Source organism: Anabrus simplex, chromosome 3 (genome assembly GCF_040414725.1).
Source record: "Anabrus simplex isolate iqAnaSimp1 chromosome 3, ASM4041472v1, whole genome shotgun sequence".
NCBI lineage: Eukaryota > Metazoa > Arthropoda > Insecta > Orthoptera > Tettigoniidae > Anabrus > Anabrus simplex.
The window spans coordinates 450,884,415-450,906,925 of record NC_090267.1 but is presented as its reverse complement, the minus strand read 5'-3'; the positions used below and the strand labels follow the sequence as shown (position 1 = coordinate 450,906,925).

Below are 22,511 nucleotides of genomic sequence, written 5' to 3'. Positions count from 1 at the left end.
AAAGTCGCTGCGGACAGGATTCGAACCTGTGCCGGTAGATCCCATTGGATTTCGAGTCCAACTCCTTAACCACTCGGACACCGCAGCTGTTGTGCGTTACGTGGGTAAGGAATTATGAATCAATAGTAACATATATCGGTGGAAATGTCTTCATTGAAAAATCCGCTGCGGACAGGATTCGAACATGTGCGGGTAGAACCCATTGGATTTCAAGTCAACTCCTTAACCACTCGGACACCGCAGCTGCTATGCGGTAAGTGAGTAAGGAATTATGAATAACTAGTATATCGGTGGACACTTTGGGAGTGGCGACCCCATCGTACTAATAGCCTATATCTGTTTCATTCATAACATCCCTGACCGGTCAAAGACTGGAAAACAGGATGTAGGTTTTCATTTTCAGCATATGGGTGGAAATGCCTTCCTTAAAAAAGTCGCTGCGGACAGGATTCGAACCTGTGCGGATAAAAACCATGGATTTCTAGTCTAACTCTTTAGCCACTCGGTAACAGCAGCAACTGGGCATTTAGTGAGTAACGACTTATGAATATCTTGCATTTCCGTGGAAATGTCTTCCTTAAAAAGTCGCTGCGGACAGGATTCGAACCTGTGCGGGTAGAACCCTCGGGATTTCAAGTCCAACTCCTTAACCACTCGGACACCGCACCTACTGGGCGGTGCGTGAGTAAGGATTTATGAATAACTAGTATATCGGTGGAAACTTTGGGTGTGGCGACCCCATCGTACTAATAGCCTATATCGGTTTCATTCATTACATCCCTGACCCGGTCAAAGACTGGAAAACAGGATGTAGGTTATCATTTTCAGCATATCGGTGGAAATGCCTACCTTAAAAAAGTCGCTGCGGACAGGATTCGAACCTGTGCGGATAAAAACCATGGATTTCAAGTCCAACTCTTTAACCACTCGGACGCAGCAGCAGCTGGGCATTTAGTGAGTGACGAATTATGAATATCTGGCATTTCCTTGGAAATGACTTCCTTAAACAGTCGCTGCGGACAGGATTCGAACCTGTGCGGGTAGAACCCATTGGATTTCAAGTCCAACTCCTTAACCGCTCGGACACCGCAGCTGATATGCATTAAGTGAGTAAGGAGTTATGAATATCGAGCATTTCCTTGGAAATGTCTTCCTTAAAAAGTCGCTGCGGACAGGATTTGAACCTGTGTGGATAAAAACCAATGGATTTCTAGTCCAACTCTTTAACCACTCGGTCACAGCAGCAACTGGGCATTTAGTGAGTAACGACTTATGAATATCTGGCATTTCCGTGGAAATGTCTTCCTTAAAACGTCGCTGCGGACAGGATTCGAACCTGTGCGGTAGAAACCACTGGATTTCAAGTCCAACTCCTTAACCACTCGGACACCCCAGCTGTTGTGCATTAGGTGTGTAAGGAATTATGAATCAATAGTAACTTATCGGTGGAAATGTCTTCATTTAAAAAGTCGCTGCGGACAGGATTCGAACCTGTGCGGATAAAACCCAATGGATTTCTAGTCCAGCTCTTTAACCACTCGGTCACAGCAGCAACTGGGCATTTTGTGTGTAACGACTTATGAATATCTGGCATATCCGTTGAAATGTCTTCCTTAAAAAGTCGCTGCGGACAGGATTCGAACCTGTGCGGGTAGAACCCATTGGATTTCAAGTCCAACTCCTTAACCACTCGGACACCGCAGCTGCTGTGCGGTGAGTGAGTAAGGGATTATGAATAACTAGTATATCGGTGGACACTTTGGGAGTGGCGACCCCATCGTACTAATAGCCTATATCTGTTTCATTCATTACATCCCTGACCCGGTCAAAGACTGGAAAACAGGATGTAGGTTTTCATTTTCAGCATATCGGTGGAAATGCCTTCTTTAAAAAAGTCGCTGCGGACGGGATTCGAACCTGTGCGGATAAAAACCATGGATTTCAAGTCCAACTCTTTAACCACTCGGACGCAGCAGCAGCTGGGCATTTAGTGAGTGACGAATTATGAATATCTGGCATTTCCGTGGAAATGACCTCCTTAAACCGTCGCTGCGGACAGGATTCGAACCTGTGCGGGTACAACCCACTGGATTTCAAGTCCAACTCCATAACCGCTCGGACACCGCAGCTGATATGCAATAAGTGAGTAAGGAATTATGAATATCTGGCATTTCCGTGGAAATGTCTTCCTCAAAAAGTCGCTGCGGACAGGATTCGAACCTGTGCGGGTAGAACCCATTGGATTTCAAGTCCAACTCCTTAACCACTCGGACACCGCAGCTGTTGTGCATTAGGTGAGTAAGGAATTATGAATCAATAGTAACTTATATCGGTGGAAACGTCTTCATTTAAAAAGTCGCTGCGGACAGGATTCGAACCTGTGCGGGTAGAACCCATTGGATTTCAAGTCCAACTCCTTAACCACTCCGACACCCCAGCTGTTGTGCATTACGTGAGTAAGGAATTATGAATCAATAGTAACTTATATCGGTGGAAACGTCTTCATTTAAAAAGTCGCTGCGGACAGGATTCGAACCTGTGCGGGTAGAACCCATTGGATTTCACGTCCAACTCCTTAACCACTCGGACACCACAGCTGTTGTGCATTACGTGAGTAAGGAATTATGAATCAATAGTAACTTATATCGGTGGAAACGTCTTCATTTAAAAAGTCGCTGCGGACAGGATTCGAACCTGTGCGGATAAAAACAAATGGATTTCTAGTCCAACCACTTAACCACGCGGACGCAGCAGCAGCTGGGCAGTTAGTGAGTAACGAATTATGAATATCTGGCATTTCCGTGGAAATGTCTTCCTTAAAAAGTCGCTGCGGAGAGGATTCGAAACTGTGCGGATAAAAACCAATGGATTTCTAGTCCAACTCTTTAACCACTCGGACGCAGCAGCAACTGGGCATTTAGTGAGTAACGAATTATGAATATCTGGCATTTCCGTGGAAATGTCTTCCTTAAAAGTCGCTGCGGACAGGATTCGAACCTGTGCGTGTAGAACCCATTGGATTTCAAGTCAACTCCTTAACCACTCGGACACCGCAGCTGCTCTGCGGTAAGTGAGTAAGGAATTATGAATAACTAGTATATCGGTGGACACTTTGGGAGTGGCGACCCCATCGTACTAATAGCCTATATCTGTTTCATTCATAACATCCCTGACCGGTCAAAGACTGGAAAACAGGATGTAGGTTTTCATTTTCAGCATATGGGTGGAAATGCCTTCCTTAAAAAAGTCGCTGCGGACAGGATTCGTACCTGTGCGGAAAAGAACCATGGATTTCAAGTCCAACTTTGCACCACTCGGACACAGCAGCAGCCGGGCATTTAGTGAGTAACGAATTATGAATATCTGGCATTTCTGTGGAAATGCCTTCCTTACACAGTCGCATCGGACAGGATTCGAACCTGTGCGGGTAGAACCGATTGGATTTCAAGTCCAACTCCTTAACAGCTCGGACACCGCAGCTGATATGCAATAAGTGAGTAAGGAATTATGAATATCTGGCATTTCCTTTGGAAATGTCTTCCTCAAAAAGTCGTTGCGGACAGGATTCGAACCTGTGCGGGTAGAACCCATTGGATTTCAAGTCCAACACCTTAACCGCTCGGACACCGCAGCTGATACGTGTTAAGTGAGTAAGTAGTTATGCATATCGAGCATTTCCGTGGAAATATCTTCCTTAAAAAGTCGCTGCGGACAGGATTCGAAACTGTGCGGATAAAAACCAATGGATTTCTAGTCCAACTCTTTAACCACTCGGTCACAGCAGCAACTGGGCATTTAGTGTGTAACGACTTATGAGTATCTGGCATTTCCGTGGAAATGTCTTCCTTAAAAAGTCGCTGCGGACAGGATTCGAACCTGTGCGGGTACAACCCATTGGATTTCAAGACCAACTCCTTAACAGCTCGGACACCGCAGCTGATACGTATTAAGAGAGTAAGGAATTATGAATATCTGGCATTTCCGTGGAAAAGACCTCCTTAAACCGTCGCTGCGGACAGGATTCGAACCTGTGCGGGTACAACCCATTGGATTTCAAGTCCAACTCCTTAACCACTCGGACACCCCAGCTGTTGTGCATTAGGTGAGTAAGGAATTATGAATCAATAGTAACTTATATCGGTGGAAATGTCTTCGTTAAAAAAGTCGCTGCGGACAGGATTCGAAACTGTGCGGATAAAAACCAATGGATTTCTAGTCCAACAACTTAACCACGCGGACGCAGCAGCAGCTGGGCAGTTTGTGAGTAACGAATTATGAATATCTGGCATTTCCGTGGAAATGCCTTCCTTAAAAAGTCGCTGCGGACAGGATTCGAACCTGTGCGGATAAAAACCAATGGATTTCTAGTCCAACTCTTTAACCACTCGGTAACAGCAGCAACTGGGCAATTAGTGAGTAACGACTTATGAATATCTTGCATTTCCGTGGAAATGTCTTCCTTAAAAAGTGGCTGCGGACAGGATTCGAACCTGTGCAGGTAGAACCCTCTGGATTTTAAGTCCAACTCCTTAACCACTCGGACACCGCAACTGCTGGGCGGTGAGTGAGTAAGGAATTATGAATAACTAGTATATCGGTGGAAGCTTTGGGTGTGGCGACCCCATCGTACTAATAGCCTATATCGGTTTCATTCATTACATCCCTGACCCGGTCAAAGACTGGAAAACAGGATGTAGGTTATCATTTTCAGCATATCGGTGGAAATGCCTACCTTAAAAAAGTCGCTGCGGACAGGATTCGAACCTGTGCGGATAAAAACCATGGATTTCAAGTCCATCTCTTTAACCACTCGGACGCAGCAGCAGCTGGGCATTTAGTGAGTCACGAATTATGAATATCTGGCATTTCCGTGGAAATGACTTCCTTAAACCATCGCTGCGGACAGGATTCGAACCTGTGCGGGTAGAACCCATTGGATTTCAAGTCCAACTCCTTAACCGCTCGGACACCGCAGCTGATATGCGTTAAGTGAGTAAGGAGTTATGAATATCGAGCATTTCCGTGGAAATGTCTTCCTTAAAAATTCGCTGCGGACAGGATTTGAACCTGTGTGGATAAAAACCAATGGATTTCTAGTCCAACTCTTTAACCACTCGGTCACAGCAGCAACTGGGCATTTAGTGAGTAACGACTTATGAATATCTGGCATTTCCGTGGAAATGTCTTCCTTAAAACGTCGCTGCGGACAGGAATCGAACCTGTGCGGGTAGAACCCATTGGATTTCAAGTCCAACTCCTTAACCGCTCGGACACCGCAGCTGATATGCATTAAGTGAGTAAGGAGTTATGAATATCGAGCATTTCCGTGGAAAAATCTTCCTTAAAAATTCGCTGCGGACAGTATTTGAACCTGTGTGGATAAGAACCAATGGATTTCTAGTCCAACTCTTTAACCACTCGGACACCCCAGCTGTTGTGCGTTAGGTGAGTAAGGAATTATGAATCAATAGTAACTTATATCGGTGGAAATGTCTTCATTAAAAAAGTCGCTGCGGACAGGATTCGAACCTGTGCGGATAAAAACCAATGGATTTCTAGTCCAACTCTTTAACCACTCGGACAGAGCAGCAGGTGGGCATTTAGTGAGTAAAGAATTATGATTATCTGGCATTTCCGTGGAAATATCTTCCTTAAAACGTCGCTGCGGACAGGAATCGAACCTGTGCGGGTAGAACCCGTTGGATTTCAAGTCCAACTCCTTAACCACTCGGACACCGCAGCTGATACGTATTAAGAGAGTAAGGAATTATGAATATCTGGCATTTCCGTGGAAAAGACCTCCTTAAACCGTCGCTGCGGACAGGATTCGAACCTGTGCGGGTACAACCCATTGGATTTCAAGTCCAACTCCTTAACCACTCGGACACCCCAGCTGTTGTGCATTAGGTGAGTAAGGAATTATGAATCAATAGTAACTTATATCGGTGGAAATGTCTTCGTTAAAAAAGTCGCTGCGGACAGGATTCGAAACTGTGCGTAAAAAACCAATGGATTTCTAGTCCAACTCTTTAACCACTCGGACGCAGCAGCAACTGGGCATTTAGTGAGTAACGAATTATGAATATCTGGCATTTCCGTGGAAATGTCTTCCTTAAAAGTCGCTGCGGACAGGATTCGAACCTGTGCGTGTAGAACCCATTGGATTTCAAGTCAACTCCTTAACCACTCGGACACCGCAGCTGCTCTGCGGTAAGTGAGTAAGGAATTATGAATAACTAGTATATCGGTGGACACTTTGGGAGTGGCGACCCCATCGTACTAATAGCCTATATCTGTTTCATTCATAACATCCCTGACCGGTCAAAGACTGGAAAACAGGATGTAGGTTTTCATTTTCAGCATATGGGTGGAAATGCCTTCCTTAAAAAAGTCGCTGCGGACAGGATTCGTACCTGTGCGGAAAAGAACCATGGATTTCAAGTCCAACTTTGCACCACTCGGACACAGCAGCAGCCGGGCATTTAGTGAGTAACGAATTATGAATATCTGGCATTTCTGTGGAAATGCCTTCCTTACACAGTCGCATCGGACAGGATTCGAACCTGTGCGGGTAGAACCGATTGGATTTCAAGTCCAACTCCTTAACAGCTCGGACACCGCAGCTGATATGCAATAAGTGAGTAAGGAATTATGAATATCTGGCATTTCCTTTGGAAATGTCTTCCTCAAAAAGTCGTTGCGGACAGGATTCGAACCTGTGCGGGTAGAACCCATTGGATTTCAAGTCCAACACCTTAACCGCTCGGACACCGCAGCTGATACGTGTTAAGTGAGTAAGTAGTTATGCATATCGAGCATTTCCGTGGAAATATCTTCCTTAAAAAGTCGCTGCGGACAGGATTCGAAACTGTGCGGATAAAAACCAATGGATTTCTAGTCCAACTCTTTAACCACTCGGTCACAGCAGCAACTGGGCATTTAGTGTGTAACGACTTATGAATATCTGGCATTTCCGTGGAAATGTCTTCCTTAAAAAGTCGCTGCGGACAGGATTCGAACCTGTGCGGGTACAACCCATTGGATTTCAAGACCAACTCCTTAACAGCTCGGACACCGCAGCTGATACGTATTAAGAGAGTAAGGAATTATGAATATCTGGCATTTCCGTGGAAAAGACCTCCTTAAACCGTCGCTGCGGACAGGATTCGAACCTGTGCGGGTACAACCCATTGGATTTCAAGTCCAACTCCTTAACCACTCGGACACCCCAGCTGTTGTGCATTAGGTGAGTAAGGAATTATGAATCAATAGTAACTTATATCGGTGAAAATGTCTTCGTTAAAAAAGTCGCTGCGGACAGGATTCGAAACTGTGCGGATAAAAACCAATGGATTTCTAGTCCAACAACTTAACCACGCGGACGCAGCAGCAGCTGGGCAGTTTGTGAGTAACGAATTATGAATATCTGGCATTTCCGTGGAAATGCCTTCCTTAAAAAGTCGCTGCGGACAGGATTCGAACCTGTGCGGATAAAAACCAATGGATTTCTAGTCCAACTCTTTAACCACTCGGTAACAGCAGCAACTGGGCAATTAGTGAGTAACGACTTATGAATATCTTGCATTTCCGTGGAAATGTCTTCCTTAAAAAGTGGCTGCGGACAGGATTCGAACCTGTGCAGGTAGAACCCTCTGGATTTTAAGTCCAACTCCTTAACCACTCGGACACCGCAACTGCTGGGCGGTGAGTGAGTAAGGAATTATGAATAACTAGTATATCGGTGGAAGCTTTGGGTGTGGCGACCCCATCGTACTAATAGCCTATATCGGTTTCATTCATTACATCCCTGACCCGGTCAAAGACTGGAAAACAGGATGTAGGTTATCATTTTCAGCATATCGGTGGAAATGCCTACCTTAAAAAAGTCGCTGCGGACAGGATTCGAACCTGTGCGGATAAAAACCATGGATTTCAAGTCCATCTCTTTAACCACTCGGACGCAGCAGCAGCTGGGCATTTAGTGAGTCACGAATTATGAATATCTGGCATTTCCGTGGAAATGACTTCCTTAAACCGTCGCTGCGAACAGGATTCGAACCTGTGCGGGTAGAACCCATTGGATTTCAAGTCCAACTCCTTAACCGCTCGGACACCGCAGCTGATATGCGTTAAGTGAGTAAGGAGTTATGAATATCGAGCATTTCCGTGGAAATGTCTTCCTTAAAAATTCGCTGCGGACAGGATTTGAACCTGTGTGCATAAAAACCAATGGATTTCTAGTCCAACTCTTTAACCACTCGGTCACAGCAGCAACTGGGCATTTAGTGAGTAACGACTTATGAATATCTGGCATTTCCGTGGAAATGTCTTCCTTAAAACGTCGCTGCGGTCAGGAATCGAACCTGTGCGGGTAGAACCCATTGGATTTCAAGTCCAACTCCTTAACCGCTCGGACACCGCAGCTGATATGCATTAAGTGAGTAAGGAGTTATGAATATCGAGCATTTCCGTGGAAAAATCTTCCTTAAAAATTCGCTGCGGACAGGATTTGAACCTGTGTGGATAAGAACCAATGGATTTCTAGTCCAACTCTTTAACCACTCGGACACCCCAGCTGTTGTGCGTTAGGTGAGTAAGGAATTATGAATCAATAGTAACTTATATCGGTGGAAATGTCTTCATTAAAAAAGTCGCTGCGGACACGATTCGAACCTGTGCGGATAAAAACCAATGGATTTCTAGTCCAACACTTTAACCACTCGGACAGAGCAGCAGGTGGGCATTTAGTGAGTAAAGAATTATGATTATCTGGCATTTCCGTGGAAATATCTTCCTTAAAACGTCGCTGCGGACAGGAATCGAACCTGTGCGGGTAGAACCCGTTGGATTTCAAGTCCAACTCCTTAACCACTCGGACACCGCAGCTGCTCTGCGGTAAGTGAGCAAGGAATTATGAATAACTGTTATATCGTTGGACACTTTGGGTATGGCGACCCCATCGTACTAATAGAATATATCTGTTTCATTCATAACATCCCTGACCCAGTCAAAGACTGGAAAACAGGATGTAGGTTTTCATTTTCAGCATATCGGTGGAAATGCCTTCCTTAAAAAAGCTGCTGCGGACAGGATTCGTACCTGTGCGGAAAAGGACCATGGATTTCAAGTCGAACTCTTTCACCACTCGGACACAGCAGCAGCCGGGCATTTAGTGAGTAACGAATTATGTATATCTGGCATTTCTGTGGAAATGTCTTCCTTAAACAGTCGCTTCGGACAGGATTCGAACCTGTGCGGGTAGAACCCATTGGATTTCAAGTCCAACTCCTTAACAACTCGGACACCGCAGCTGATATGCAATAAGTGAGTAAGGAATTATGCATATCTGGCATTTCCTTTGGAAATGTCTTCCTCAAAAAGTCGCTGCGGACAGGATTCGAACCTGTGCGGGTAGAACCCATTGGATTTCAAGTCCAACTCCTTAACCACTCGGACACCACAGCTGTTGTGCATTAGGTGAGTAAGGAATTATGAATCAATAGTAACTTGTATCGGTGGAAATGTCTTCATTAAAAAAGTCGCTGCGGACAGGATTCGAACCTGTGCGGATAAAAACCAATGGATTTCTAGTCCAACTCTTTAACCACTCGGACAGAGCAGCAGGTGAGCATTTAGTGAGTAAAGAATTATGATTATCTGGCATTTCCGTGGAAATATCTTCCTTAAAAAGTCGCTGCGGACAGGATTCGAACCTGTGCGGGTAGAACCCATTGGATTTCACGTCCAACTCCTTAACCACTCGGACACCCCCGCTGTTGTGCATTAGGAGTGTAAGGAATTATGAATCAATAGTAACTTATATCGGTGGAAATGCTTCATTAAAATAGTCGCTGCGGACAGGATTCGAACCTGTGCGGGTACAACCCATTGGATTTCAAGTCCAACTCCCTAACCGCTCAGACACCGCAGCTGATATGCAATAAGTGAGTAAGGAATTATGAATATCTGGCATTTCCGTGGAAATGTCTTCCTTAAAAAGTCGCTGCGGACAGGATTCGAACCTATGCGGGTAGAACCCATTGGATTTCAAGTCCAACTCCTTAACCACTCGGACACCCCCGCTGTTGTGCATTAGGAGAGTAAGGAATTATGAATCAATAGTAACTTATATCGGTGGAAATGCTTCATTAAAAAAGTCGCTGCGGACAGGATTCGAACCTGTGCGGGTAGAACCCATTGGATTCGAGTCCAACTCCTTAACCACACGGACACCCCCGCTGTTGTGCATTGGGAGAGTAAGGAATTATGAATCAATAGTAACTTATATCGGTGGAAATGCTACATTAAAAAAGTCGCTGCGGACAGGATTCGAACCTGTGCGGGTAGAACACATTGGATTTCGAGTCCAACTCCTTAACAGCTCGGACACCGCAGCTGATATTCAATAAGTGAGTAAGGAATTATGAATATCTGGCATTTCCTTTGGAAATGTCTTCCTCAAAAAGTCGCTGCGGACAGGATTCGAACCTGTGCGGGTAGAACCCATTGGATTTCAAGTCCAACTCCTTAACCACTCGGTCACAGCAGCAACTGGACATTCAGTGTGTAACGACTTATGAATATCTGGCATCTCCGTGGAAATGTCTTCCTTAAAAAGTCGCTGCGGACAGGATTCGAACCTGTGCGGGTAGAACCCATTGGATTTCAAGTCCAACTCCTTAGCCACTCGGACACCGCAGCTGCTGTGCGGTGAGTGAGTAAGGAATTATGAATAACTAGTATATCGGTGGACACTTTGGGAGTGGCGACCCCATCGTACTAATACCCTATATCTGTTTCATTTATTACATCCCTGACCCGGTCAAAGACTGGAAAACAGGATGTAGGTTTTCATTTTCAGCATATCGGTGGAAATGCCTTCTTTAAAAAAGTCGCTGCGGACAGGATTCGAACCTGTGCGGATAAAAACCATGGATTTCAAGTCCAACTCTTTAACTACTCGGACGCAGTAGCAGCTGGGCATTTAGTGAGTGACGAATTATGAATATCTGGCATTTCCGTGGAAATGTCTTCCTCAAAAAGTCGCTGCGGAGAGGATTCGAACCTGTGCGGGTAGAACCGAATGGATTTCAAGTCCAACTCCTTAACCACTCGGACACCCCAGCTGCTCTGCGGTAAGTGAGTAAGGAATTATGAATAACTAGTATATCGGTGGACACTTTGGGAGTGGCGACCCCATCGTACTAATAGCCTATATCTGTTTCATTCATAATATCCCTGACCCGGTCAAAGACTGGAAAACAGGATGTAGGTTCTCATTTTCAGCATATCGGTGGAAATGCCTTCCTTAAAAAAGTCGCTGCGGACAGGATTCGTACCTGTGCGGAAAAGAACCATGGATTTCAAGTCCAACTCTTTCACCACTCGGACACAGCAGCAGCCGGGCATTTAGTGAGTAACGAATTATGAATATCTCTCATTTCTGTGGAAATGTCTTCCTTAAACAGTCGCTTCGGACAGGATTCGAACCTGTGCGGGTAGAACCCATTGGATTTCATGTCCAGCTCCTTAACAGCTCGGACACCGCAGCTGATATTCAATAAGTGAGTAAGGAATTATGAATATCTGGCATTTCCTTTGGAAATGTCTTCCTCAAAAAGTCGCTGCGGACAGGATTCGAACCTGTGCGGGTAGAACCCATTGGATTTCAAGTCCAACTCCTTAACCACTCGGACACCACAGCTGTTGTGCATTAGGTGAGTAAGGAATTATGAATCAATAGTAACTTGTATCGGTGGAAATGTCTTCATTAAGAAAGTCGCTGCGGACAGGATTCGAACCTGTGCGGATAAAAACCAATGGATTTCTAGTCCAACTCTTTAACCACTCGGACAAAGCAGCAGCTGGGCATTTAGTGAGTAACGAATTATGATTATCTGGCATTTCCGTGGAAATATCTTCCTTAAAAAGTCGCTGCTGACAGGATTCGTACCTGTGCGGGTAGAACCCATTGGATTTCGAGTACAACTCCTTAACCACTCGAACACCGCAGCTGTTGTGCATCAGGTGAGTAAGGAATTATGAATAACTAGTATATCGGTCGACACTTTGGGAGTGGCGACCCCATCGTACTAATATCTTATATCTGTTTCATTCATTACATCACTGACTGGGTCAAAGCCTGGAAAACAGGATATAGGTTTTCATTTTCAGCATATCCGTGGAAATGCCTTCCTTAAAAAAGTCGCTGCGGACAGGACTCGAACCTGTGCGGGTAGAACCCATTGGATTTCGAGTACAACTCCTTAACCACTCGAACACCGCAGCTGTTGTGCATCAGGTGAGTAAGGAATTATGAATAACTAGTATATCGGTCGACACTTTGGGAGTGGCGACCCCATCGTACTAATATCTTATATCTGTTTCATTCATTACATCACTGACTGGGTCAAAGCCTGGAGAACAGGATATAGGTTTTCATTTTCAGCATATCCGTGTAAATGCCTTCCTTAAAAAAGTCGCTGCGGACAGGACTCGAACTTGTGCGGGTAGAACCCATTGGATTTCTAGTCCAACTCCTTAATCACTCGGACACCGCAGCTGCTGTGCGGTAAGTGAGTAAGGAATTATGAATAACTAGTATATCGGTCGACACTTTGGGAGTGGCGACCCCATCGTACTAATAGCTTATATCTGTTTCACTCATTACATCCCTGACTGGGTCAAAGCCTGGAAAACAGGATATAGGTTTTCCTTTTCAGCATATCGGTGGAAATGCCTTCCTTAAAAAAGTCGCTGCGGACAGGATTCGAACCTGTGCGGGTAGAACCCATTGGATTTCAAGTCCAACTCCTTAACCACTCGGACACCCCAGCTGTTGCGCATTAGGTGAGTAAGGAATTATGAATCAATAGTAACTTATATCGGTGGAAACGTCTTCATTAAAAAAGTCGCTGCGGACAGGATTCGAACCTGTGCGGATAAAAACCAATGGATTTCTAGTCCAACTCTTTAACCACTCGGACGCAGCAGCAACTGGGCATTTAGTGAGTAACGAATTATGAATATCTGGCATTTCCGTGGAAATGTCTTCCTTAAAAGTCGCTGCGGACAGGATTCTAACCTGTGCGGGTAGAACCCATTGGATTTCAAGTCCAACTCCTTAACCACTCGGACACCGCAGCTGCTGTGCGGTGAGTGAGTAAGGAATTATGAATAACTAGTATATCGGTGGACACTTTGGGAGTGGCGACCCCATCGTACTAATAGCTTATATCTGTTTCATTCATTACATCCCTGACCCGGTCAAAGACTGGAAAACAGGATGTAGGTTTTCATATTCAGCATATCGGTGGAAATGCCTTCCTTAAAAAAGTCGCTGCGGACAGGATTCGAACCTGTGCGGGTAGAACCCTTTGGATTTCAAGTCCAACTCCTTAACCACTCGGACACCGCAGCTGTTGTGCGTTAGGTGAGTAAGGAATTATGAATCAATAGTAACTTGTATCGGTGGAAATGTCTTCGTTGAAAAATTCGCTGCGGACAGGATTCGAACATGTGCTGGTAGAACCCATTGGATTTCATGTCGAACTTCTTAACCGCTCGGACACCGCAGCTGATATGCATTAAGTGAGTAAGGAGTTATGAATATCTAGCATTTCCGTGGAAATGTCTTCCTTAAAATGTCACTGCGGTCAGGATTCGAACCTGTGCGGATAAAAACCAGTGGTTTTCTAGTCCAACTCTTTAACCACTCGAAAACAGCAGCAGCTGGGCATTTAGTGAGTAACGAATTATGAATATCTGGCATTTCCGAGGAAATGTCTTCCTTAAAAAGTCGCTGCGGACAGGACTCGAACCTGTGCGGGTAGAACCCATTGGATTTCTAGTCCAACTCCTTAACCACTCGGATACCGCAGCTGCTGTGCGGTAAGTGAGTAAGGAATTATGAATAACTAGTATATCGGTCGACACTTTGGGAGTGGTGACCCCATCGCACTAATAGCTTATATCTGTTTCATTCATTACATCCCTGACTGGGTCAAAGCCTGGAAAACAGGATGTAGGTTTTCATTTTCAGCATATCCGTGGAAATGCCTTCCTTAAAAAAGTCGCTGCGGACAGGATTCGAAGCTGTGCGGGTAGAACCCATTGGATTTCAAGTCTAACTCCTTAACCGCTCGGACACCACAGCTGATATGCATTAAGTGAGTAAGGAGTTATGAATATCGAGCAATTCCGTGGAAATGTCTTCCTTAAAAAGACGCTGCGGACAGGATTCGAACCTGTGTGGATAAAAACCAATGGATTTCTAGTCCAACTCCTTAACCACTCGGACACCGCAGCTGCTCTGCGGTAAGTGAGTAAGGAATTATGAATACTTAGTATATCGGTGGACACTTTGGGTGTGGCGACCCCATCGTACTAATAGCCTATATCTGTTTCATTCATAACATCCCTGACCCGGTCAAAGACTGGAAAACAGGATGTAGGTTTTCATTTTCAGCATATCGGTGGAAATGCCTTCCTTAAAAAAGTCGCTGCGGACAGGATTCGTACCTGTGCGGAAAAGAACCATGGATTTCAAGTCCAACTCTTTCACCACTCGGACACAGCAGCAGCCGGGCATTTAGTGAGTAACGAGTTATGAATATCTGGCATTTCTGTGGAAATGTCTTCCTTAAACAGTCGCTTCGGACAGGATTCGGACCTGTGCGGGTAGAACCCATTGGATTTCAAGTCCAACTCCTTAACAGCTCGGACACCGCAGCTGATATGCAATAAGTGAGTAAGGAGTTATGAATATCTGGCATTTCCTTTTTAAATGTCTTCCTCAAAAAGTTGCTGCGGTCAGGATTCGAACCTGTGCGGGTAGAACCCATTGGATTTCAAGTCCAACCCCTTAACCACTCGGACACCACAGCTGTTGTGCATTAGGTGAGTAAGGAAATATGAATCAATAGTAACTTGTATCGGTGGAAATGTCTTCATTAAAGAAGTAGCTGCGGACAGGATTCGAACCTGTGCGGATAAAAACCAATGGATTTCTAGTCCAACTCTTTAACCACTCGGACAGAGCAGCAGCTGGGCATTTAGTGAGTAACGAATTATGATTATCTGGCATTTCCGTGGAAATATCTTCCTTAAAAAGTCGCTGCGGACAGGATTCGAACCTGTGCGGGTAGAACCCATTGGATTTCGAGTACAACTCCTTAACCACTCGGACACCGCAGCTGATGTGCATCAGGTGAGTAAGGAATTATGAATAACTAGTATATCGGTCGACACTTTGGGAGTGGCGACCCCATCGTACTAATATCTTATATCTGTTTCATTCATTACATCACTGACTGGGTCAGAGCCTGGAGAACAGGATATAGGTTTTCATTTTCAGCATATCCGTGTAAATGCCTTCCTTAAAAAAGTCGCTGCGGACAGGACTCGAACCTGTGCGGGTAGAACCCATTGGATTTCTAGTCCAACTCCTTAACCACTCGCACACCGCAGCTGCTGTGCGGTAAGTGAGTAAGGAATTATGAATAACTAGTATATCGGTCGACACTTTGGGAGTGGCGACCCCATCGTACTAATAGCTTATATCTGTTTCATTCATTACATCCCTGACTGGGTCAACGCCTGGAAAACAGGATATAGGTTTTCATTTTCAGCATATCGGTGGAAATGCCTTCCTTAAAAAAGTCGCTGCGGACAGGATTCGAACCTGTGCGGGTAGAACCCATTGGATTTCAAGTCCAACTCCTTAACCACTCGGACACCCCAGCTGTTGCGCATTAGGTGAGTAAGGAATTATGAATCAATAGTAACTTATGTCGGTGGAAACGTCTTCATTAAAAAAGTCGCTGCGGACAGGATTCGAACCTGTGCGGATAAATACCAATGGATTTCTAGTCCAACTCTTTAACCACTCGGACGCAGCAGCAACTGGACATTTAGTGAGTAACGAATTATGAATATCTGGCATTTCCGTGGAAATGTCTTCCTTAAAAGTCGCTGCGGACAGGATTCGAACCTGTGCGGGTAGAACCCATTGGATTTCAAGTCCAACTCCTTAACCACTCGGACACCGCAGCTGCTCTGCGGTAAGTGAGTAAGGAATTATGAATAACTAGTATATCGGTGGACACTTTGGGAGTGGCGACCCCATCGTACTAATAGCCTATATCTGTTTCATTCATAATATCCCTGACCCGGTCAAACACTGGAAAACAGGATGTAGTTTTTCATTTTCAGCATATCGGTGGAAATGCCTTCCTTAAAAAAGTCGCTGCGGACAGGATTCGTACCTGTGCGGAAAAGAACCATGGATTTCAAGTCCAACTCTTTCACCACTCGGACACGGCAGCAGCCGGGCATTCAGTGAGTAACGAATTATGAATATCTGGCATTTCTGTGGAAATGTCTTCCTTAAACAGTCGCTTCGGACAGGATTCGTACCTGTGCGGGTAGAACCCATTGGATTTCAAGTCCAACTCCTTAACCACTCGGACACCCCCGCTGTTGTGCATTAGGAGAGTAAGGAATTATGAATCAATAGTAACTTATATCGGTGGAAATGCTTCATTAAAAAAGTCGCTGCGGACAGGATTCGAACCTGTGCGGGTAGAACCCATTGGATTCGAGTCCAACTCCTTAACCACACGGACACCCCCGCTGTTGTGCATTGGGAGAGTAAGGAATTATGAATCAATAGTAACTTATATCGGTGGAAATGCTACATTAAAAAAGTCGCTGCGGACAGGATTCGAACCTGTGCGGGTAGAACCCATTGGATTTCGAGTCCAACTCCTTAACAGCTCGGACACCGCAGCTGATATTCAATAAGTGAGTAAGGAATTATGAATATCTGGCATTTCCTTTGGAAATGTCTTCCTCAAAAAGTCGCTGCGGACAGGATTCGAACCTGTGCGGGTAGAACCCATTGGATTTCAAGTCCAACTCCTTAACCACTCGGTCACAGCAGCAACTGGACATTCAGTGTGTAACGACTTATGAATATCTGGCATCTCCGTGGAAATGTCTTCCTTAAAAAGTCGCTGCGGACAGGATTCGAACCTGTGCGGGTAGAACCCATTGGATTTCAAGTCCAACTCCTTAGCCACTCGGACACCGCAGCTGCTGTGCGGTGAGTGAGTAAGGAATTATGAATAACTAGTATATCGGTGGACACTTTGGGAGTGGCGACCCCATCGTACTAATACCCTATATCTGTTTCATTTATTACATCCCTGACCCGGTCAAAGACTGGAAAACAGGATGTAGGTTTTCATTTTCAGCATATCGGTGGAAATGCCTTCTTTAAAAAAGTCGCTGCGGACAGGATTCGAACCTGTGCGGATAAAAACCATGGATTTCAAGTCCAACTCTTTAACTACTCGGACGCAGTAGCAGCTGGGCATTTAGTGAGTGACGAATTATGAATTCTGGCATTTCCGTGGAAATGACCTCCTTTAACCGTCGCTGCGGACAGGATTCGAACCTGTGCGGGTACAACCCATTGGATTTCAAGTCCAACTCCTTAACCGCTCGGACAACGCAGCTGATACGCAATAAGTGAGTAAGGATTTATGAATATCTGGCATTTCCGTGGAAATGTCTTCCTCAAAAAGTCGCTGCGGAGAGGATTCGAACCTGTGCGGGTAGAACCGATTGGATTTCAAGTCCAACTCCTTAACCACTCGGACACCCCAGCTGCTCTGCGGTAAGTGAGTAAGGAATTATGAATAACTAGTATATCGGTGGACACTTTGGGAGTGGCGACCCCATCGTACTAATAGCCTATATCTGTTTCATTCATAATATCCCTGACCCGGTCAAAGACTGGAAAACAGGATGTAGGTTCTCATTTTCAGCATATCGGTGGAAATGCCTTCCTTAAAAAAGTCGCTGCGGACAGGATTCGTACCTGTGCGGAAAAGAACCATGGATTTCAAGTCCAACTCTTTCACCACTCGGACACAGCAGCAGCCGGGCATTTAGTGAGTAACGAATTATGAATATCTCTCATTTCTGTGGAAATGTCTTCCTTAAACAGTCGCTTCGGACAGGATTCGAACCTGTGCGGGTAGAACCCATTGGATTTCATGTCCAGCTCCTTAACAGCTCGGACACCGCAGCTGATATTCAATAAGTGAGTAAGGAATTATGAATATCTGGCATTTCCTTTGGAAATGTCTTCCTCAAAAAGTCGCTGCGGACAGGATTCGAACCTGTGCGGGTAGAACCCATTGGATTTCAAGTCCAACTCCTTAACCACTCGGACACCACAGCTGTTGTGCATTAGGTGAGTAAGGAATTATGAATCAATAGTAACTTGTATCGGTGGAAATGTCTTCATTAAGAAAGTCGCTGAGGACAGGATTCGAACCTGTGCGGATAAAAACCAATGGATTTCTAGTCCAACTCTTTAACCACTCGGACAAAGCAGCAGCTGAGCATTTAGTGAGTAACGAATTATGATTATCTGGCATTTCCGTGGAAATATCTTCCTTAAAAAGTCGCTGCTGACAGGATTCGTACCTGTGCGGGTAGAACCCATTGGATTTCGAGTACAACTCCTTAACCACTCGAACACCGCAGCTGTTGTGCATCAGGTGAGTAAGGAATTATGAATAACTAGTATATCGGTCGACACTTTGGGAGTGGCGACCCCATCGTACTAATATCTTATATCTGTTTCATTCATTACATCACTGACTGGGTCAAAGCCTGGAAAACAGGATATAGGTTTTCATTTTCAGCATATCCGTGGAAATGCCTTCCTTAAAAAAGTCGCTGCGGACAGGATTCGAACCTGTGCGGGTAGAACCCATTGGATTTCGAGTACAACTCCTTAACCACTCGAACACCGCAGCTGTTGTGCATCAGGTGAGTAAGGAATTATGAATAACTAGTATATCGGTCGACACTTTGGGAGTGGCGACCCCATCGTACTAATATCTTATATCTGTTTCATTCATTACATCACTGACTGGGTCAAAGCCTGGAGAACAGGATATAGGTTTTCATTTTCAGCATATCCGTGTAAATGCCTTCCTTAAAAAAGTCGCTGCGGACAGGACTCGAACCTGTGCGGGTAGAACCCATTGGATTTCTAGTCCAACTCCTTAATCACTCGGACACCGCAGCTGCTGTGCGGTAAGTGAGTAAGGAATTATGAATAACTAGTATATCGGTCGACACTTTGGGAGTGGCGACCCCATCGTACTAATAGCTTATATCTGTTTCACTCATTACATCCCTGACTGGGTCAAAGCCTGGAAAACAGGATATAGGTTTTCCTTTTCAGCATATCGGTGGAAATGCCTTCCTTAAAAAAGTCGCTGCGGACAGGATTCGAACCTGTGCGGGTAGAACCCATTGGATTTCAAGTCCAACTATTTCACCACTCGGACACAGCAGCAGCCGGGCATTCAGTGAGTAACGAATTATGAATATCTGGCATTTCTGTGGAAATGTCTTCCTTAAACAGTCGCTTCGGACAGGATTCGTACCTGTGCGGGTAGAACCCATTGGATTTCAAGTCCAACTCCTTAACCACTCGGACACCCCCGCTGTTGTGCATTAGGAGAGTAAGGAATTATGAATCAATAGTAACTTATATCGGTGGAAATGCTTCATTAAAAAAGTCTCTGCGGACAGGATTCGAACCTGTGCGGGTAGAACCCATTGGATTCGAGTCCAACTCCTTAACCACTCGGACACCCCCGCTGTTGTGCATTGGGAGAGTAAGGAATTATGAATCAATAGTAACTTATATCGGTGGAAATGCTTCATTAAAAAAGTCGCTGCGGACAGGATTCGAACCTGTGCGGGTAGAACCCATTGGATTTCGAGTCCAACTCCTTAACCACTCGGACACCCCCGCTGTTGTGCATTAGGAGAGTAAGGAATTATGAATCAATAGTAACTTATATCGGTGGAAATGCTTCATTAAAAAAGTCGCTGCGGACAGGATTCGAACCTGTGCGGATAAAAACCATGGATTTCAAGTCCAACTCTTTAACCACTCGGACTCAGCAGCTGCTGGGCATTTAGTGAGTAACGAATTATGAATATCTGGCATTTCCGTGGAAATGTCTTCCTTAAAAAGTCGCTGCGGACAGGATTCGAACCTGTGCGGGTAGATCCCATTGGATTTCGAGTCCAACTCCTTAACCACTCGGACACCGCAGCTGTTGTGCGTTAGGTGAGTATGGAATTATGAATCAATAGTAACTTATATCCGTGGAAATGTCTTCATTGAAAAATTCGCTGCGGTCAGGATTCGAACCTGTGCGGATAAAAACCAATGGATTTCTAGTCCAACTCTTTAACCACTCGGAAACAGCAGCAGCTGGGCATTTAGTGAGTAACGAATTATGAATATCTGGCATTTCCGTGGAAATGTCTTCCTTAAAAAGTCGCTGCGGACAGGACTCGAACCTGTGCGGGTAGAAACCATTGGATTTCTAGTCCAACTCCTTAACCACTCGGACAGCGCAGCTGCTGTGCGGTAAGTGAGTAAGGAATTATGAATAACTAGTATATCGGTCGACACTTTGGGAGTGGCGAACCCATCGTACTAATAGCTTATATCTGTTTCATTCATTACATCACTGACTGGGTCAAAGCCTGGAAAACAGGATATAGTTTTCATTTTCAGCATATCCGCGGAAATGCCTTCCTTAAAAAAGTCGCTGCGGACAGGATTCGAACCTGTGCGGGTAGAACCCATTGGATTTCGAGTACAACTCCTTAACCACTCGGACACCGCAGCTGATGTGCATCAGGTGAGTAAGGAATTATGAATAACTAGTATATCGGTCGACACTTTGGGAGTGGCGACCCCATCGTACTAATATCTTATATCTGTTTCATTCATTACATCACTGACTGGGTCAGAGCCTGGAGAACAGGATATAGGTTTTCATTTTCAGCACATCCGTGTAAATGCCTTCCTTAAAAAAGTCGCTGCGGACAGGACTCGAACCTGTGCGGGTAGAACCCATTGGATTTCTAGTCCAACTCCTTAACCACTCGGACACCGCAGCTGCTGTGCGGTAAGTGAGTAAGGAATTATGAATAACTAGTATATCGGTCGACACTTTGGGAGTGGCGACCCCATCGTACTAATAGCTTATATCTGTTTCATTCATTACATCCCTGACTGGGTCAACGCCTGGAAAACAGGATATAGGTTTTCATTTTCAGCATATCGGTGGAAATGCCTTCCTTAAAAAAGTCGCTGCGGACAGGATTCGAACCTGTGCGGGTAGAACCCATTGGATTTCAAGTCCAACTCCTTAACCACTCGGACACCCCAGCTGTTGCGCATTAGGTGAGTAAGGAATTATGAATCAATAGTAACTTATGTCGGTGGAAACGTCTTCATTAAAAAAGTCGCTGCGGACAGGATTCGAACCTGTGCGGATAAATACCAATGGATTTCTAGTCCAACTCTTTAACCACTCGGACGCAGCAGCAACTGGGCATTTAGTGAGTAACGAATTATGAATATCTGGCATTTCCGTGGAAATATCTTCCTTAAAAGTCGCTGCGGACAGGATTCGAACCTGTGCGGGTAGAACCCATTGGATTTCAAGTCCAACTCCTTAACCACTCGGTCACAGCAGCAACTGGACATTCAGTGTGTAACGACTTATGAATATCTGGCATCTCCGTGGAAATGTCTTCCTTAAAAAGTCGCTGCTGACAGGATTCGAACCTGTGCGGGTAGAACCCATTGGATTTCAAGTCCAACTCCTTAGCCACTCGGACACCGCAGCTGCTGTGCGGTGAGTGAGTAAGGAATTATGAATAACTAGTATATCGGTGGACACTTTGGGAGTGGCGACCCCATCGTACTAATACCCTATATCTGTTTCATTCATTACATCCCTGACCCGGTCAAAGACTGGAAAACAGGATGTAGGTTTTCATTTTCAGCATATCGGTGGAAATGCCTTCTTAAAAAAAGTCGCTGCGGACAGGATTCCAACGTGTGCGGATAAAAACCAATGGATTTCTGTTCCAACTCTTTAACCACTCGGTCACAGCAGCAACTGGACATTCAGTGTGTAACGACTTATGAATATCTGGCATCTCCGTGGAAATGTCTTCCTTAAAAAGTCGCTGCGGACAGGATTCGAACCTGTGCGGGTACAACCCATTGGATTTCAAGTCCAACTCCTTAACCGCTCGGACAACGCAGGTGACACGCAATAAGTGAGTAAGGATTTATGAATATCTGGCATTTCCGTGGAAATGTCTTCCTCAAAAAGTCGCTGCGGAGAGGATTCGAACCTGTGCGGGTAGAACCCATTGGATTTCAAGTCCAACTCCTTAACCACTCGGACACCCCAGCTGCTCTGCGGTAAGTGAGTAAGGAATTATGAATAACTAGTATATCGGTGGACACTTTGGGAGTGGCGACCCCATCGTACTAATAGCCTATATCTGTTTCATTCATAATATCCCTGACCCGGTCAAAGACTGGAAAACAGGATGTAGGTTCTCATTTTCATCATATCGGTGGAAATGCCTTCCTTAAA

The 22,511-nt window shown here is 45.1% G+C and overlaps 1 protein-coding gene and 68 non-coding genes across 69 annotated transcripts in view; 1 reads left to right on the top strand and 68 right to left on the bottom strand.

Annotated features, from left to right (window-relative positions):
- The window catches only part of LOC136866853 (dynein axonemal heavy chain 1), a 1,878,455-nt gene that overhangs the window by 691,684 nt on the left and 1,164,260 nt on the right, over positions 1-22,511 (top strand). The gene's annotated exons all lie outside the window — the stretch shown is intronic.
- TRNAS-CGA (transfer RNA serine (anticodon UGA)) lies at positions 6-87 on the bottom strand. The gene has a single exon. It is a non-coding gene; the product is annotated as a tRNA-Ser (tRNA).
- Positions 587-668, bottom strand: TRNAS-UGA (transfer RNA serine (anticodon UGA)). The gene has a single exon. It is a non-coding gene; the product is annotated as a tRNA-Ser (tRNA).
- On the bottom strand, positions 1,012-1,093 carry TRNAS-UGA (transfer RNA serine (anticodon UGA)). The gene has a single exon. It is a non-coding gene; the product is annotated as a tRNA-Ser (tRNA).
- On the bottom strand, positions 1,316-1,396 carry TRNAS-UGA (transfer RNA serine (anticodon CGA)). Its single transcript has one exon. It is a non-coding gene; the product is annotated as a tRNA-Ser (tRNA).
- Positions 1,623-1,704, bottom strand: TRNAS-UGA (transfer RNA serine (anticodon UGA)). Its single transcript has one exon. It is a non-coding gene; the product is annotated as a tRNA-Ser (tRNA).
- Positions 2,048-2,129, bottom strand: TRNAS-UGA (transfer RNA serine (anticodon UGA)). The gene has a single exon. It is a non-coding gene; the product is annotated as a tRNA-Ser (tRNA).
- TRNAS-UGA (transfer RNA serine (anticodon UGA)) lies at positions 2,200-2,281 on the bottom strand. The gene has a single exon. It is a non-coding gene; the product is annotated as a tRNA-Ser (tRNA).
- On the bottom strand, positions 2,358-2,439 carry TRNAS-UGA (transfer RNA serine (anticodon CGA)). Its single transcript has one exon. It is a non-coding gene; the product is annotated as a tRNA-Ser (tRNA).
- On the bottom strand, positions 2,516-2,597 carry TRNAS-UGA (transfer RNA serine (anticodon UGA)). The gene has a single exon. It is a non-coding gene; the product is annotated as a tRNA-Ser (tRNA).
- TRNAS-UGA (transfer RNA serine (anticodon UGA)) lies at positions 2,977-3,057 on the bottom strand. Its single transcript has one exon. It is a non-coding gene; the product is annotated as a tRNA-Ser (tRNA).
- TRNAS-UGA (transfer RNA serine (anticodon UGA)) lies at positions 3,552-3,633 on the bottom strand. Its single transcript has one exon. It is a non-coding gene; the product is annotated as a tRNA-Ser (tRNA).
- On the bottom strand, positions 3,856-3,937 carry TRNAS-UGA (transfer RNA serine (anticodon UGA)). The gene has a single exon. It is a non-coding gene; the product is annotated as a tRNA-Ser (tRNA).
- Positions 4,008-4,089, bottom strand: TRNAS-UGA (transfer RNA serine (anticodon CGA)). Its single transcript has one exon. It is a non-coding gene; the product is annotated as a tRNA-Ser (tRNA).
- Positions 4,470-4,551, bottom strand: TRNAL-UAA (transfer RNA serine (anticodon UGA)). Its single transcript has one exon. It is a non-coding gene; the product is annotated as a tRNA-Leu (tRNA).
- TRNAS-UGA (transfer RNA serine (anticodon CGA)) lies at positions 4,895-4,976 on the bottom strand. The gene has a single exon. It is a non-coding gene; the product is annotated as a tRNA-Ser (tRNA).
- Positions 5,199-5,280, bottom strand: TRNAS-UGA (transfer RNA serine (anticodon AGA)). Its single transcript has one exon. It is a non-coding gene; the product is annotated as a tRNA-Ser (tRNA).
- Positions 5,661-5,742, bottom strand: TRNAS-UGA (transfer RNA serine (anticodon UGA)). Its single transcript has one exon. It is a non-coding gene; the product is annotated as a tRNA-Ser (tRNA).
- TRNAS-UGA (transfer RNA serine (anticodon UGA)) lies at positions 5,813-5,894 on the bottom strand. The gene has a single exon. It is a non-coding gene; the product is annotated as a tRNA-Ser (tRNA).
- On the bottom strand, positions 6,121-6,201 carry TRNAS-UGA (transfer RNA serine (anticodon UGA)). Its single transcript has one exon. It is a non-coding gene; the product is annotated as a tRNA-Ser (tRNA).
- Positions 6,696-6,777, bottom strand: TRNAS-UGA (transfer RNA serine (anticodon UGA)). Its single transcript has one exon. It is a non-coding gene; the product is annotated as a tRNA-Ser (tRNA).
- TRNAS-UGA (transfer RNA serine (anticodon UGA)) lies at positions 7,000-7,081 on the bottom strand. The gene has a single exon. It is a non-coding gene; the product is annotated as a tRNA-Ser (tRNA).
- Positions 7,152-7,233, bottom strand: TRNAS-UGA (transfer RNA serine (anticodon CGA)). Its single transcript has one exon. It is a non-coding gene; the product is annotated as a tRNA-Ser (tRNA).
- Positions 7,614-7,695, bottom strand: TRNAL-UAA (transfer RNA serine (anticodon UGA)). Its single transcript has one exon. It is a non-coding gene; the product is annotated as a tRNA-Leu (tRNA).
- TRNAS-UGA (transfer RNA serine (anticodon CGA)) lies at positions 8,039-8,120 on the bottom strand. The gene has a single exon. It is a non-coding gene; the product is annotated as a tRNA-Ser (tRNA).
- On the bottom strand, positions 8,343-8,424 carry TRNAS-UGA (transfer RNA serine (anticodon UGA)). Its single transcript has one exon. It is a non-coding gene; the product is annotated as a tRNA-Ser (tRNA).
- TRNAS-UGA (transfer RNA serine (anticodon CGA)) lies at positions 8,805-8,886 on the bottom strand. Its single transcript has one exon. It is a non-coding gene; the product is annotated as a tRNA-Ser (tRNA).
- Positions 9,230-9,311, bottom strand: TRNAS-UGA (transfer RNA serine (anticodon UGA)). Its single transcript has one exon. It is a non-coding gene; the product is annotated as a tRNA-Ser (tRNA).
- On the bottom strand, positions 9,383-9,464 carry TRNAS-UGA (transfer RNA serine (anticodon AGA)). Its single transcript has one exon. It is a non-coding gene; the product is annotated as a tRNA-Ser (tRNA).
- Positions 9,693-9,774, bottom strand: TRNAS-UGA (transfer RNA serine (anticodon UGA)). The gene has a single exon. It is a non-coding gene; the product is annotated as a tRNA-Ser (tRNA).
- TRNAS-UGA (transfer RNA serine (anticodon UGA)) lies at positions 9,850-9,931 on the bottom strand. Its single transcript has one exon. It is a non-coding gene; the product is annotated as a tRNA-Ser (tRNA).
- Positions 10,002-10,083, bottom strand: TRNAS-UGA (transfer RNA serine (anticodon UGA)). The gene has a single exon. It is a non-coding gene; the product is annotated as a tRNA-Ser (tRNA).
- On the bottom strand, positions 10,315-10,396 carry TRNAS-CGA (transfer RNA serine (anticodon UGA)). Its single transcript has one exon. It is a non-coding gene; the product is annotated as a tRNA-Ser (tRNA).
- On the bottom strand, positions 10,468-10,549 carry TRNAS-UGA (transfer RNA serine (anticodon UGA)). Its single transcript has one exon. It is a non-coding gene; the product is annotated as a tRNA-Ser (tRNA).
- On the bottom strand, positions 10,620-10,701 carry TRNAS-UGA (transfer RNA serine (anticodon UGA)). The gene has a single exon. It is a non-coding gene; the product is annotated as a tRNA-Ser (tRNA).
- Positions 11,623-11,704, bottom strand: TRNAS-UGA (transfer RNA serine (anticodon CGA)). Its single transcript has one exon. It is a non-coding gene; the product is annotated as a tRNA-Ser (tRNA).
- On the bottom strand, positions 12,207-12,288 carry TRNAS-CGA (transfer RNA serine (anticodon CGA)). Its single transcript has one exon. It is a non-coding gene; the product is annotated as a tRNA-Ser (tRNA).
- Positions 12,481-12,562, bottom strand: TRNAS-AGA (transfer RNA serine (anticodon CGA)). Its single transcript has one exon. It is a non-coding gene; the product is annotated as a tRNA-Ser (tRNA).
- TRNAS-UGA (transfer RNA serine (anticodon UGA)) lies at positions 12,755-12,836 on the bottom strand. Its single transcript has one exon. It is a non-coding gene; the product is annotated as a tRNA-Ser (tRNA).
- On the bottom strand, positions 13,064-13,145 carry TRNAS-UGA (transfer RNA serine (anticodon CGA)). Its single transcript has one exon. It is a non-coding gene; the product is annotated as a tRNA-Ser (tRNA).
- On the bottom strand, positions 13,338-13,419 carry TRNAS-UGA (transfer RNA serine (anticodon CGA)). The gene has a single exon. It is a non-coding gene; the product is annotated as a tRNA-Ser (tRNA).
- On the bottom strand, positions 13,800-13,881 carry TRNAS-AGA (transfer RNA serine (anticodon AGA)). Its single transcript has one exon. It is a non-coding gene; the product is annotated as a tRNA-Ser (tRNA).
- TRNAS-UGA (transfer RNA serine (anticodon UGA)) lies at positions 14,074-14,155 on the bottom strand. The gene has a single exon. It is a non-coding gene; the product is annotated as a tRNA-Ser (tRNA).
- Positions 14,226-14,307, bottom strand: TRNAS-AGA (transfer RNA serine (anticodon CGA)). The gene has a single exon. It is a non-coding gene; the product is annotated as a tRNA-Ser (tRNA).
- Positions 14,651-14,732, bottom strand: TRNAS-UGA (transfer RNA serine (anticodon UGA)). Its single transcript has one exon. It is a non-coding gene; the product is annotated as a tRNA-Ser (tRNA).
- On the bottom strand, positions 14,804-14,885 carry TRNAS-UGA (transfer RNA serine (anticodon CGA)). Its single transcript has one exon. It is a non-coding gene; the product is annotated as a tRNA-Ser (tRNA).
- TRNAS-CGA (transfer RNA serine (anticodon UGA)) lies at positions 15,114-15,195 on the bottom strand. Its single transcript has one exon. It is a non-coding gene; the product is annotated as a tRNA-Ser (tRNA).
- TRNAS-AGA (transfer RNA serine (anticodon UGA)) lies at positions 15,388-15,469 on the bottom strand. Its single transcript has one exon. It is a non-coding gene; the product is annotated as a tRNA-Ser (tRNA).
- Positions 15,662-15,743, bottom strand: TRNAS-UGA (transfer RNA serine (anticodon CGA)). Its single transcript has one exon. It is a non-coding gene; the product is annotated as a tRNA-Ser (tRNA).
- TRNAS-UGA (transfer RNA serine (anticodon AGA)) lies at positions 15,971-16,052 on the bottom strand. The gene has a single exon. It is a non-coding gene; the product is annotated as a tRNA-Ser (tRNA).
- TRNAS-CGA (transfer RNA serine (anticodon CGA)) lies at positions 16,709-16,790 on the bottom strand. Its single transcript has one exon. It is a non-coding gene; the product is annotated as a tRNA-Ser (tRNA).
- On the bottom strand, positions 16,862-16,943 carry TRNAS-UGA (transfer RNA serine (anticodon UGA)). Its single transcript has one exon. It is a non-coding gene; the product is annotated as a tRNA-Ser (tRNA).
- Positions 17,014-17,095, bottom strand: TRNAS-UGA (transfer RNA serine (anticodon UGA)). The gene has a single exon. It is a non-coding gene; the product is annotated as a tRNA-Ser (tRNA).
- On the bottom strand, positions 17,438-17,519 carry TRNAS-UGA (transfer RNA serine (anticodon CGA)). Its single transcript has one exon. It is a non-coding gene; the product is annotated as a tRNA-Ser (tRNA).
- TRNAS-UGA (transfer RNA serine (anticodon AGA)) lies at positions 17,590-17,671 on the bottom strand. The gene has a single exon. It is a non-coding gene; the product is annotated as a tRNA-Ser (tRNA).
- On the bottom strand, positions 18,168-18,249 carry TRNAS-UGA (transfer RNA serine (anticodon UGA)). Its single transcript has one exon. It is a non-coding gene; the product is annotated as a tRNA-Ser (tRNA).
- TRNAS-CGA (transfer RNA serine (anticodon CGA)) lies at positions 18,752-18,833 on the bottom strand. The gene has a single exon. It is a non-coding gene; the product is annotated as a tRNA-Ser (tRNA).
- On the bottom strand, positions 19,026-19,107 carry TRNAS-AGA (transfer RNA serine (anticodon UGA)). The gene has a single exon. It is a non-coding gene; the product is annotated as a tRNA-Ser (tRNA).
- Positions 19,300-19,381, bottom strand: TRNAS-UGA (transfer RNA serine (anticodon UGA)). Its single transcript has one exon. It is a non-coding gene; the product is annotated as a tRNA-Ser (tRNA).
- On the bottom strand, positions 19,765-19,846 carry TRNAS-CGA (transfer RNA serine (anticodon UGA)). The gene has a single exon. It is a non-coding gene; the product is annotated as a tRNA-Ser (tRNA).
- TRNAS-CGA (transfer RNA serine (anticodon UGA)) lies at positions 20,073-20,154 on the bottom strand. The gene has a single exon. It is a non-coding gene; the product is annotated as a tRNA-Ser (tRNA).
- Positions 20,383-20,464, bottom strand: TRNAS-AGA (transfer RNA serine (anticodon UGA)). The gene has a single exon. It is a non-coding gene; the product is annotated as a tRNA-Ser (tRNA).
- TRNAS-CGA (transfer RNA serine (anticodon CGA)) lies at positions 20,656-20,737 on the bottom strand. Its single transcript has one exon. It is a non-coding gene; the product is annotated as a tRNA-Ser (tRNA).
- Positions 20,930-21,011, bottom strand: TRNAS-AGA (transfer RNA serine (anticodon AGA)). Its single transcript has one exon. It is a non-coding gene; the product is annotated as a tRNA-Ser (tRNA).
- TRNAS-UGA (transfer RNA serine (anticodon AGA)) lies at positions 21,204-21,285 on the bottom strand. The gene has a single exon. It is a non-coding gene; the product is annotated as a tRNA-Ser (tRNA).
- TRNAS-UGA (transfer RNA serine (anticodon UGA)) lies at positions 21,513-21,594 on the bottom strand. Its single transcript has one exon. It is a non-coding gene; the product is annotated as a tRNA-Ser (tRNA).
- TRNAS-UGA (transfer RNA serine (anticodon UGA)) lies at positions 21,665-21,746 on the bottom strand. Its single transcript has one exon. It is a non-coding gene; the product is annotated as a tRNA-Ser (tRNA).
- On the bottom strand, positions 22,091-22,172 carry TRNAS-UGA (transfer RNA serine (anticodon UGA)). The gene has a single exon. It is a non-coding gene; the product is annotated as a tRNA-Ser (tRNA).
- On the bottom strand, positions 22,243-22,324 carry TRNAS-UGA (transfer RNA serine (anticodon UGA)). Its single transcript has one exon. It is a non-coding gene; the product is annotated as a tRNA-Ser (tRNA).